General features: G+C 44.2%; 1 protein-coding gene across 1 annotated transcript in view; it reads left to right on the top strand.

Moving 5' to 3' along the window:
• Nucleotides 1-387: 387 nt before the first annotated feature.
• Nucleotides 388-12118, top strand: part of Stk32b (serine/threonine kinase 32B) — a 182815-nt gene continuing 171084 nt past the window's right edge. The window contains exon 1 of the mRNA XM_055624003.1: nucleotides 388-439. The gene's annotated coding sequence lies outside the window, so the exon portion shown is untranslated. The remainder of the gene's footprint in view (nucleotides 440-12118) is intronic.

Below are 12118 nucleotides of genomic sequence, written 5' to 3'. Positions count from 1 at the left end.
GTGTGGAAGGATCAGGCTGTGAGATCACAACAGCAGACACAGGTAAGATGTGGTCTGACTGGGTGCACCAGAGGGGTCCACATGGTAGGCAGGTCTACCTGGAGAGTGGGAAAGTACATATGAAAAGATGAAAGCCAAGTAGCTGAGCTTTCCTGTTGTCACCTCCTTTGGCCCCTACAAGATATCCCATCCTATGCTCTGGTGGTGAAGTTTTGACTGTGTCTGGGCATCACAAATTGTCCTTCATTGGTCAGTGTCCCAGTGACCAGGTGCTAATATGGGGTGGGTAACACTGGTGGGCAGAAGCTGCAGAGAAAATGGGTAGCACACACTGTCCAAGCCTGACCTGATTGCCACTTTCTTATTGTTTTTTTTTTTTACAGTCAACTTTGACCACTTCCAGATCCTGCGGGCCATTGGTAAAGGGAGTTTTGGAAAGGTAAGAACAATGTGATTTTTAAGACAATGACAAAAAAATGAAATGTGAAATTCTGGATGTTCTGGCTTGAGCGTATGTATGTCCTGTGGGTTTGCTCTGGGACTGGGTGCTGGGCGTTTTTTGCTGACAGAAGATTTCAATTTGGTAAATCTGAGGCATGAAAGGAAGCCTTAATGATGTCCTTGAACTGTGGTGTGTTTTGCTCTGAAAATGGAATTAACCACAGAATCTGGGCTTAGGTGACTTATGGTGGCGATTGCTTTAGTGTCGTTAATACCAGGTCTTTTAAAGAACCTAAACGAGAAGAGTGGATTCCCCGCCTCCAAACTTTACATGAGCTGGCTCTTTCTGGCTCTTGAATATTTGGTTTTTTAGAAAATTCACATTGGCAATTCTTGACTGTTTGGGGATAAAGGCTATAAAAATTAGGAGAAGGTAAGGCTTTGAGGGTAAAAAATTGCTTTCAGCAAGCCCTAATCTGTTCCCAGAGAAACATTCTCCTGGAATTAATTGTTTGAAGTATTTTTGAAAAGCCATGCACTCTGTTTGTATTCAAGTGCTATGAGTTACTTTTTATGGAAGAAGTGACTCAGACTAAAAACTAGACTCAGTAACTAGTAACTGTGTGTTACTTTTCTTACAACTGAGACAGAATGCCTGATATTAAAAAAAAAAAATCTTAAATAAAAAAAGGTTTGTTTTGGCTCATTGTTTCTGGAGGTTCAGCTCATGGTTGAGTAGTCCTGTACATCACTGTGGCAGGAGCAAGGGGTGAGGGCTTTTTTCATTTCTGAACAAATGTGAGGTGGGGATAGACCATAGGAAGGGGTATGACCGCTTTTAGCAGCACCTTTCCCAGCTTAGCTGGGAAAATAAGCATGCTTTGTTTTCAGCTTTCAGCTTGTGACTGAGAAGTAGGCTCCATTTATCTATCTATGTATCTACTTATTTTTAGAGAAGGCCAGGAATATAGTTGGGGGCCACAGTGTCATTGGGTATGCCAGGTACTGACAGACATTTCGCTGTTGAAACATGGTCTTGATGGAGCAGGAACTTTCCATGTAACGGCACAGGTGGACAAATGCATGGAACAGCATGCTCAGTGGATACCCCATTCCTCAGATAGAGGACCTCCTCCATGGGAACACTTTTCTGGAGATTTCTGTGTCTCTTTGACTTGTGAATCTTCAATGGAACTTTCCATAGAACCCTTCTGAAATGCAGAAACACCGGGGATCAATTCACTTAGCAGAATTTTGATCTGATACTGAGTCCTGCCAGTCTTGAGATAGCTGCAGACATCCTGGGGCAGCAAAGACATCCTGCCTTTCCACAACCCCATTTACAAGCTCCTCAGTACACATGTATGAAAGTGCTAAATGTTTGTATGGTCTAGTGAATTGTACCACTTGCTAACCGAACAGACCTTGGCCTCTTTGAGTCAGATGAGCTTCCAGTGTACTGACAGATTATCCAGTCCATCCTATCCAGTGATAGAAGGGACTCATCAACAAACAAGAGGCCCCATAAAGACACCACTGCCAGGAGGCAGATGGCTCAACAGCATTTCTGATCATCCTACACAGTGCCTGGAGCAAACACTGCCCCTGAAACATTACTCCTTAAATAGATACTTGTGAAAGTTGCTTTGTAGCTTCCGGGAGATTTTTTTTTTTTTTAAATCAGAAAATCTTCCATCTGATCTGAGCTGATTAGTGTTTGTCAACTTGACACAAACTGGAGTCATCTGGGAAGAAGGAACCTTGACTGAGGAATTGCCCTCATCAGATTGGCCGGTGAACATTATCTTGATTGATGTGATCAGTGCAAGCCCTGATCAGGTGGTCTTGGGCTCTATATGAGAGCAAGCCAGTAAGCAGAATTCCTTCATCGTCTCTGCTTCAGTTCCTGCCTCCAGGTTCCTGCTCTAGTTCCTTCCCTGACTGCTCTGGATGATGGAATAAGCCTTTTCCTTCCCAAGTAGGTTTTGGTCAGCGTTTTATCACAATATAAAAAAAAGCCATTTCTATTTCAAACCACCATAGAACTGTTTGACTTATGTCTAGTGTGTTTTTATTATTTTATTTATTATCCTTTTTTTTCTGGCTGTTCTGTAACTTATATGTTTCAGACTAAATATTCATGATTTCTTTTTCATTTCTCTACTGATGTTACAGCTACAGTTTTCTGTGCTATGTTATTAAATTGTTGCTCTAGTGACTCACATCTTTATTTCATAATATTTAGCCATGATAAAGGGACACAACAATTGCACAGTCTCTACCCTGTCAGCCTCTCTACTGCAGTCATCAAATTTATCATGGTTTCTTAAAATTTAAATGTCTAAAGATGATATTAAAAGTTATTTTTTAATTTAAAATATGTACTACACTTGTCTCTCACCCTTTGGAAAGTTTAGTTTTAAATATTTCATTGACTTTGGGAAGGTTGTGAAAGATTATAAGGTGGAGGTTTTTGCTTTAAAATAATTTCTTTTGTGACTTATATTTCCTCTGTTTTCATTTATTTGGACCATGTTGGCCTTTATATCATGCAGCGATGTTACAACAGCTGCTTTCATTAGCTCATGGTTTCGTCTTATCTCTTTTATTTTTACATTTCTCCTTTCTTGTTCTTTTTGATCAATTTCATAGTTTTAGATCTTTAGTTTTTCTAGTTATGTTATGATTGTATTTCTTTATGTTTTTAAATTGCCACTCTAGGGATCAGAATACAAGTCTTGAATGTCCCCATGGTCAGCTAAGCATTGCTATTTACATATGATCCAGAAATGCTGGGACTTGTATCTTTCCTGTTACTTACTGCTGTGCTGAGCATAGCTATGCCTCCTGTTTCTCTACCCATCAAGTATGTCCAGGCTATGTCTTGGGCATGGTGAATGCTATGTCATAGAAAGTTCACATTAATTCAAAAAAAATTTTTTTAAATAAGTCTATGCTTTAGGCTCCCCATTTACTGTTTTGTTTGTTTGTTTTTCTTTTGAGGCAAAGTCTCCAGTAATGAAAGTTACCTTGCTCTGTAGTTGGATGGCGGGGAACCTCTGCCCTCTACCTCTCCAGTGCTGAGATGCCAGGTGTGTCCCACCAGGTCCAACTTTAGAAACATATTTTTAGTAATTAGTTAAGTCAGTGAGTCCTGTACACTCAGCCTCTTGTGTGGGCATGATGTTCCCGTCCTCTTCTCAGCTGGACTTCTTGCTGTCTACTCACTACATGTCTCCTTAGGGATCTGCAGACATGGGACAGAGCTTGTGACATACCACAGGCTCCTCATCTCTGGATTTCTCAGAACAGTTAATGTCCTGGAAATTTAGGAGGCCTGCCCTTGACCTCATTGACGGTAGCTGAACTTAACAGTAAGAATATAGCCCAGCATGTAAGAGCCCTGTTGTTGTTTCCTACTCTAATAGGCCAATTCTATGCCTTAAAGAACCTTGAGGCACCTCTTCCAATTGTCACCACAGCTGGGGTTGTCATGGCTTTCTTCTGTGCCCTCCTGTCTCTGACAGTTTGGGTCCTGAACCCTCTGTATCTCTCTGTGACATTCTGTTAGACATGTGGCTTTGCAATCTTTCAAATTGGCTTTATCCTGTCATCATCCCTTGACAATGTTGCCTGCCTTTCTGTTTCATCCTGTCCTGCTATCTGGCACATGATCTGGCTCTTGGCACCTGCTGTCTAGAGTATTGATGTCTTAGAAATTTATGGTTATAGTTGATCTTTTAGAAGTCCCAAGCTTCCTGGCATCTGTTTGTAAGTCGGCATGTGACAATGTCTTGAGGATCCTCAGGTTCTTGGGAAATGTACATTAATGTTAGGTGCTTGGGATTCAGTTGGCTTACTTTCAGGGACCAGAAGATAGCTTTGTTCTGATTGAAATACCAAATAATAATGGCTGCCTTTGTGATCAATGCAGATTAACTCCCGAGGCTGTTCTTAGCTGTAGTGGAGCAAGGCTGCCACAGGGTGAGAGCCCTTTTTAATAGGGAGTGAATGTTTGGGGCTTTGCTCTCTGCCTTGGGCAGGCTGCCTGTCAACATTTATTAAGAGTTCATTGTGAAGGATGACAATAGCCTGGCTACCGGCAGGTGCACACGGGGCTTTTCAGCAATCACAATCACATGCATTCTGGGAGCGGTCCCACCCCTCATGCACCACCAAAGTAAACAGCTTCAGATGACTGGATTCGAAAGAGTTACCCTTAAAAAAATAACCCATTTGGGTCTGAGCTCTGCAGCAGTTGAAGTACACCAGCTAGGGTTCTGGACACTTGGTGAAAATACTTTAGATTGTGGGTGATTCTGCTGTGTATCAGCTGTGAGCAGCTGAGCCAGTGAGTGAACTTACAGTCTCAACTTGGGTGTGGGTTTTTAATATAAATTGGGAATAGAAGGTCACAGAGGGTCCTGGACTCCCACTGCCGCTCAGCCCACTCCTTCTTACGGGAACAACATCCCTTCCTTCAGAGGACATGTCAGGCACTCATTGGAGTCCAAGGTAGCTGTCAATCACCATCTTTGTCATGTACCTCAGAAATGGGCATGTGATGTAACATGGTTGGACCTGGCAAAGAGTGGAAGGCTCAAGGGACTGAATGACTCAAGCCATACCATCCACTTTCAGTGAACGGAATCTTCCCCTTAATATCAGAAAACAGGCTGACTCTTCGTGTGGCCTACAGTGGATGATGTTGAAGGCGTGTCTAACAGGAGGAAAGAATGACGCTCTAAGCAAAGAAAGAGACAGGTGCGAACAGTGCCTGGAGGAGCTGTGAGTCAGCTGAGCAAGCCAAGCCCTTGTTTCAGCAGCACCTCATTGGCTTACTCCAGTCTGGGACCTGCTGATGACTGCAGTCCCTATGGGCCCCCTTTGACCTCTGATGGCAGAGCAGCAGAATTGAGTCCAGAGAGGTAGACCTTTGGCACGGACTTGAACAGCAATAGGGCTGAGTTCTTTTCAGGAGAGTGTAGAGAGTGCCTGCAGGAAAACCAATTCAAGAGTTCCGCTGGCAGCATCATTCCTGGTGGGCCCTCTGTATGAGGACTGCAGGCCTGAAGCAAAGTAAGTGAAAATCTTTAGACTGGCCAGAGTCATCCTGTACCTAATAAATCACAGAAAGTGCCCTGGAGTTACATGAAAATATCCCTCCATGTTCCCCAAAGGAACATTCTAGATAAAACTGAGCTGGCATTGCCCAGCTGATAACCCAGGCTCAATATGGCCTTGTTATGAACAGAGACAGGCATTCCCCATACACAAGCCCAGGTCAGCTGTTTCATCCTGGGCTGCCAGATCTGCCCAGCTGCGTATAAATGCAATGTGGCAGAAGCTCTTGGTGAGAAGAGAAAAGCAAGCTTAGTAACTGGTCCATCCAGAAGTTCTTTCAATAGGACACTGCAGATTGAAAGGCCCCAAGGCAAGTGCAGAGAGACCTGTGAACACAGGGCAACTCACTGTCTGCCTGATGCAAAGCACCATTTCTTCCAGGACAGACTCAGAACGTGTGGTTGCTCTGTTTAGGAAACCGTATCAGTCTAATTAAGTTGTGAAGTAGCATTTTGTGTATGAGCTTTGGCTCACAGTTTTGGCCCAGCACTAGCCTCTGGGCAAGTTGCCGGATTTCCACGGCTGCTGTTCTTATGATGTCAGAAACCTTTTTAGAAAGCTTAAAGGAGATGCTTGTGTGAGCAGCCTTTGTTCTCCCAGACATAGTGAGGAAGGACGGAATCCATTTATTTGCAATGAAATATTTATTCCTTTCATATTAATTAGCGCATTTGACTGGAGGCGTTCTTGGAGGACACCGTGGCTCCAGGAAATGACTTAATAAATCACTAATTGCCAAGGAGATGCAGGTCCTCTCAGGATGCCTCTAAGCTCTGGCTTGGGCCAATGACACTTCCCTGTCAAGGAGGCTTGCTCCCCCTGCACATCCATGTGTTCATTGTCTTCCACAGTGAGTGATCCCTGGGCTCTGCTTCAAATCCAGCTCACCCCAAGAGGCACTGGAGTACAGAGGCATAAGGCCTGGGCCTCCCATCTTTGTCAGAGAGAAAGGTGTGGTGGGGACGGGGACAAGGTATATCCTTCAAATGTAAACACTCTTTGATCTGCTTCCTTCAATCAGGCCCCAACTACTAATAGTGCATTCGTCTATGAGCTCACTTCTAGGTTAATCCACTAATGACGTTAGAACCTCACAGTCCAGTCACCACTCCAAAGGCATCAGCGTCTGGGGGCCAAGCCTTAACAAATGAGTCTGGGGGCATTGTGCATTCAAGCCACGGCAACCGTGAAGACATGACTCTGAGATCAAGGTGTGGCCAGGACTACTTCCTCTCTCTTTGCTTTGCAGGCGGTCCACTCAAATGGTAATGTTTCAGTTTGTGTCTCTGTCCTCACCTCAGAAGAAGGTGACCCAGAGAAGACTGGGTAAAAGCTACCCTGTGACTTAATTTTCCTTTAATGTCATCATTGTAGGCATCTCTTGAAACAGCCTCATTCTACAGCCTGGGCTTAGGACCTCAGCATATAAATTTGGAAAAATATAATTTAGCTCATAGTACCAACTCTTAGAATGCATCACCCGAGCCATCCATCAGCTGTTTCTGTCACCTCTGACATTAAATCTCCATGATGTCAGTTGAAGAGTGTCTCATGTGAACAGCAGGAAAGGTCAGGTGGTGTAGGATGTAGATCCTAGACCATGACAGGCAGTGCTGGTATTTCAGACCCCTCCATGGAGGTCACCTTGAGACTCCTCCACAGGGTTCAATTCCCACACTGGTGTCCTTGAATAAGGTGGCTGGGACTGATATTTTACAATTGGCTTAGTTGCCTTTCTATTGATGTGATAAATACCATGAACAAAATCACCTTGGGGAAAAAAAGTTCATTTCTTTCTTACAGATTAGAGTCCATTATGGAGGGAAGTTGGGGCAGGAACTCAAGGCAGAAACCTGGAGGCAGGAACTGAAACAGAAACCATAGAAGAACATAGCTTACTGGCTTGTTCCTCATGGCTTGCTCAGCCTGCTTTCTTATAGCACCCACCATGGGTTGGGCCATCTCACATCAATCAAATGCCCCAAAGGCTTGCCTACAGGCCAATAGGATAAGGGTATTTTCTCAATTGAGTTTCTCCTTCCCAGATAACTCTGGTTTGATGACATAAAACTGTCCATCACAGCACTAAAGTACGAAGCTATGTGAGCTTGATTTGTTCTTTAGAGGGTGATGGAAACATAGCAGGTACCAGGAGAAATGACCTCCATAGCTCTGCAGGCACATTGGGGAATAGGGTTCAAAGGCTGAGTTCTGGGCCTGGATGGTTGTCAGCACATTGATTTAGTGTCTCCAGAGATATAGAAGTAAATAAGGTATGGCACACACACAGAAAGGCTGGCCAAGGAGTTGGTTCACAGGATTAAAAAAAAAGTTGATAAATGGAAACACACCAGGAACCAGGCACAGAAATAGGATCTGCTAAATGGTGGGGCCCAGAGAGTAGGGAGATGGCTACTGAGGGCATTCCACAATTCATAGGGTGGTTGGGGGTGGGTCTCAAAGGGAGATACTGACATAGAGCTAAAGTTGGGGTCCAGCCTGTGGCGCCAGGTAGGAAGGGACAGTTTAGGCTCACAATGGGAGAGGCATCCTTAGTTCCCAGCTCATGCTGGCTTCTACTATGACCCGTCATTCCAAGCACCTGTGATAGCTAAGTGTAAAAAGAGTAATGGTAGTCCTGGCTAGAAAGAGGGTAATGAAGATGTTGCCAAACGAAAAGTTTCTAGAAAAGTTTTATCCATTTACCCAACCTTGACTTTACATCCGTGTTCACTATGACTCCCTCCCCCCCCCCCAAAAAAAAAAACCCAAACAAACAAATAAAACCCCTGCAAAATTTACTGTCTTCTGGGGTCTCTAGAATGCTCATGAATCAAAGCTGTCAGTGCTGTAGGCATCAAGTAAAGACAATGCCCATGGGAGGCTGGCACCATGTGGATTCCCCATGTGCTTCGTCCTCTTGGCTGCTTGGGAGCCTTTTCCGCATTGCTAGACCTCCATGCTCTTGGCACACACATTCCTTATCAAATCCCATGGTATACGAAAGTTAGTGTTTGTTTGTAGTCCCAACACGTCACAGTGACTGATGATAACCCCAAAGCCTAATTGATTTCTGCTAACGAGGAGTTAATTGGGGCCTTGCCTCCTGGGCAGCTTAGGGTAGCTTTGGCCAGATCACTTGTTTTTGCCTCATTAACTCTGATTTCCTGTGGACATGTCTTGGGGCAGCCATACTGGAGGGTCAGTGCCTCTTAAGACCTAGTTTTAGGCTTTCATGACAGATGCTTCCAGGACCTGGGCAGAGTGGTTGTTGGTGACAGTGCCGATCTTTGCTCCCGGTTGTATGCTCAGCATAGAAGCCATGCATGCCTTGTCTCAGTAGATTCCTTCCATGGCATGGCTGTCTTAAGGTTTAGAGCTAGTAGGAGCTAGCCCAGGTGTTCAGGGAAAGTTTCTAGGCATTGGTCTGTCCATCACCTGATGATCTTTCTGTGCAGGTGTTACTGGGGCTGTTAGAGTTTTGGCAGTGTCCTCACAGCCCTAAACAACTAAATTGGACCACTAACTCTCAGTAGGACAGTGAAACCAGGAAGCAACTAAAAATCAGAATAAGGAGACTTACTCATTGTGGCTACACTGGTAAGAGGAGGAAATAAGGTGGTCCAGTGATCACTCCACATCCATTTTCAGGGTTCTGACATGAGGTTTAGGCTCAAATGGAGAGACAGAGGCATATATTACTTAGCAGCCATGTTCAAGGTGTGGTCCTGCCTGCTATGACCCATTATTGTCTTGGCTCCAGTATCTTCTGGTTTGAAATGTAAGAACAGAATGATATCATTTTATGGGAGACAAATACCTGCCTTTTCTTCTGCCAGTATGAGATTGTTGCGGACATTCCAATTCCATGGGGACCATTGTTTCAACAGTCAATAGGAGGGCTGTCTGTTTAGAGCATTTTTCTTCCTGCCACGAAGGATTCACTTCAATTACACTCTTCCATATTTGCTGTAGTAAATTAGTAAATTTAAAAAAAAAATGAGTGTTGGACTATATAATGTTTATTATAGCCCTCTGGTTACCATGGCAGTATTATCTGACTTGCTATCACAAATAATAAGACACAGATACCTGTTAGATTTATAATTGCCTTATTTACCTTGGGCCAGGCAGATATTCCTACCTATGCTGTCTGAATAGTCTCCCTATCCATCTCCTATCCCACATCTTCCTCCTTAACCATCCTGCTTTCTATTCATAATCTTACAAATAATTGCTTGTATTCATCTGGTCCTTTTCATGCCATTATTGGAGTCCTTTCTCCAAGCCCCCTATGGTTTCTTCTCCAGGCTAACCCATCATGGCATCCTCCTTCTTCCTTTCTTCCTGTACATCTGTCTCCTGTGATTTTTCTTTGTCCTCTCCAAGCCCAGGAACCTTAGCCACACCTACCCCATTTGGCCCTGCCCAGGTATAGGCCATTTAATTAGCCAGTCAGGTAGTTTAAACAACAAGGTTAGGTGTAACCAGATCTTGAGGGCTAGTAACACACATCAAACCAACCTTCAGCACATATTCTTAAGTTTTCATAATAGAGGTCTTTCACTTTCCTGGGTAGGTGTATTTCATGGCATCTGTTTCAGGCTACTGTGAAAAGAGTTGGCTCATTTGCCTGATTTCTATTTCAGCCCATTCATTAGTATATAGAAAAAACTGATGATTTTTGTATGCTGCTTTTATATCCTGCTCTCTGTACACCTGATCCCTACCCCTGTTATCCTCCACACTCCCTCTCCCACCTATTTTCATCCCTCCATCTACTTCAGGTGTCTATTTTATTTTCTGTTCTGAGTGAGATTCAGCATCTTCTCTTGGGCCCTCCTTGGCTTCTTTGGGTCTGTGGATTGTAGCATGGTTAACTTGTACTCTATGGCTAATATCCATTTATAAAAGTGAGTACATACCATGTTTTGTCTTTCTGAGTCTGGGTTACCTCACTCAGGATGATTTTTTTTTCTATTTCCATCCATTTGCTTACAAATTGCATAATTTATTTGTTATTGATAGCTGAGTAGTATTCCACTGTGTAAATGTACTATGATTTCTTTATCTATTCTTCAGTTGAAGGACATCTAGTTCAGAGGGCAGGGGTAAAGGGTGAGAGAGAGGACTGAGAGAGAAAACCGAAATTGGTTGGGAGGGGTACCTCTAGGACAGGGGAGACTCTCAGGAGTCCATGGGAGTGACCCTAGCTGAGACGTTTAGCAGTGGGGTTAAGAACCCTCAAGTGGCCACTTCTCCTATAGCCAGGTGGGACTTGTGGTGGAGGGAGGAGGACACCACCCATAAAACCTTAGACCCTAAGTTTGTCTTGCCTACAAGAAGTGTAGGTAGGGCTAAAGATGGAGTAGAGATTGAGAGAATGGCAAATCAAAGACTGGCCCAACTTGAGACCTACTTCATAGTAGAGAGCCAACCCCTGTCACTATTAATGATTCTTCGCTATGACTGCAGACAGGAACCTAGCATAACTGTCTTCTAGGGGGCTTCATCCAGCAGGGATGGAGATGGATGCAGAAACCCACAGCCAAATAATAGGCTGAGCTTGGGGAGTCTGTGGGATAGTGGAAGGAAGAATAGAGGGAGCCAGAGGTGTCAAGGACATCACAAGAAGACCTACAGAGTCAACTAACCCGGGCCTATGGCGGCTCACAGAGACTGAACCACCAACCAAAGAACATGCATGGACTGGACCTAGGTCCCCTACACATATGTAGCAGATGTGCAGCTTGGCCAACATGTGGGTCCCCTAACAATGGGAGTAGGGGCTGACTCTGACTCTGTTGCCTGCCACTGGATCCCTTCACCCTAACTGGACATCTTATCAGACCCCAGTGGGAGAGGATGTGCTTAGTCCTGCTATGACTTGAGGTGCCTGAGTGGGTTGATACTCCTTTGGGATCTCCACTTCTCTGAGGAAAAGAAGAGGGGGAATGGGGAGGGGCGAATGAGGGATAAGGAGAGACTTGGAGGAGAAAAAGGAGGGGGCTGGGATCAGGATGCCAAGAGATTAAATAAATGGGAACAATAACGTGTGTGTGTGTGTGTGTGTGTGTGTGTGTGTGTACATGTATGTATGTGTGTATGTGTGTGTGTGTGTGTACATGTGTGTATGTGTGTGTGTGTGTGTGTGTGTGTGTAGCAACTTTGCTGAAGTATTGATCAGATCTAAGAGTTTTCTGGTGGTGTCCTTAGAGTTTTTTTTTTTTTTTTAAGTATAGGATAAGATTGTCTATAAATAGAAATAATTTGAGAGGGTGACAAGAGAATTCAGTCAGTAAAGTGCTTCCCTGAATCAAGTTTGCAAAAGTGTGAAGCATGGTGGTGTGGGCTTGTAATCTCTGTACCAGGGAGGCAAGACAGGCAAATCTCTGGGGCTCACTGACTAGCCAGGCTGGCCTACATGGTAAGATCCAGGCCAAAGGGAGACCTTGTCTCAAAAGGGAAAGGTGGCTGAAAGCTGAGAAACAACAACCTAAGGTTTTACACACACACACACACACACACACACACACACACACACACACACACA

Source organism: Psammomys obesus, unplaced genomic scaffold (genome assembly GCF_907164565.1).
Source record: "Psammomys obesus unplaced genomic scaffold, mPsaObe1.curated_primary_1811, whole genome shotgun sequence".
In the NCBI taxonomy this organism is placed as follows: domain Eukaryota; kingdom Metazoa; phylum Chordata; class Mammalia; order Rodentia; family Muridae; genus Psammomys; species Psammomys obesus.
The sequence above is the reverse complement of the archived record's forward strand: the minus strand, read 5'-3'. Positions and strand labels throughout refer to the sequence as shown.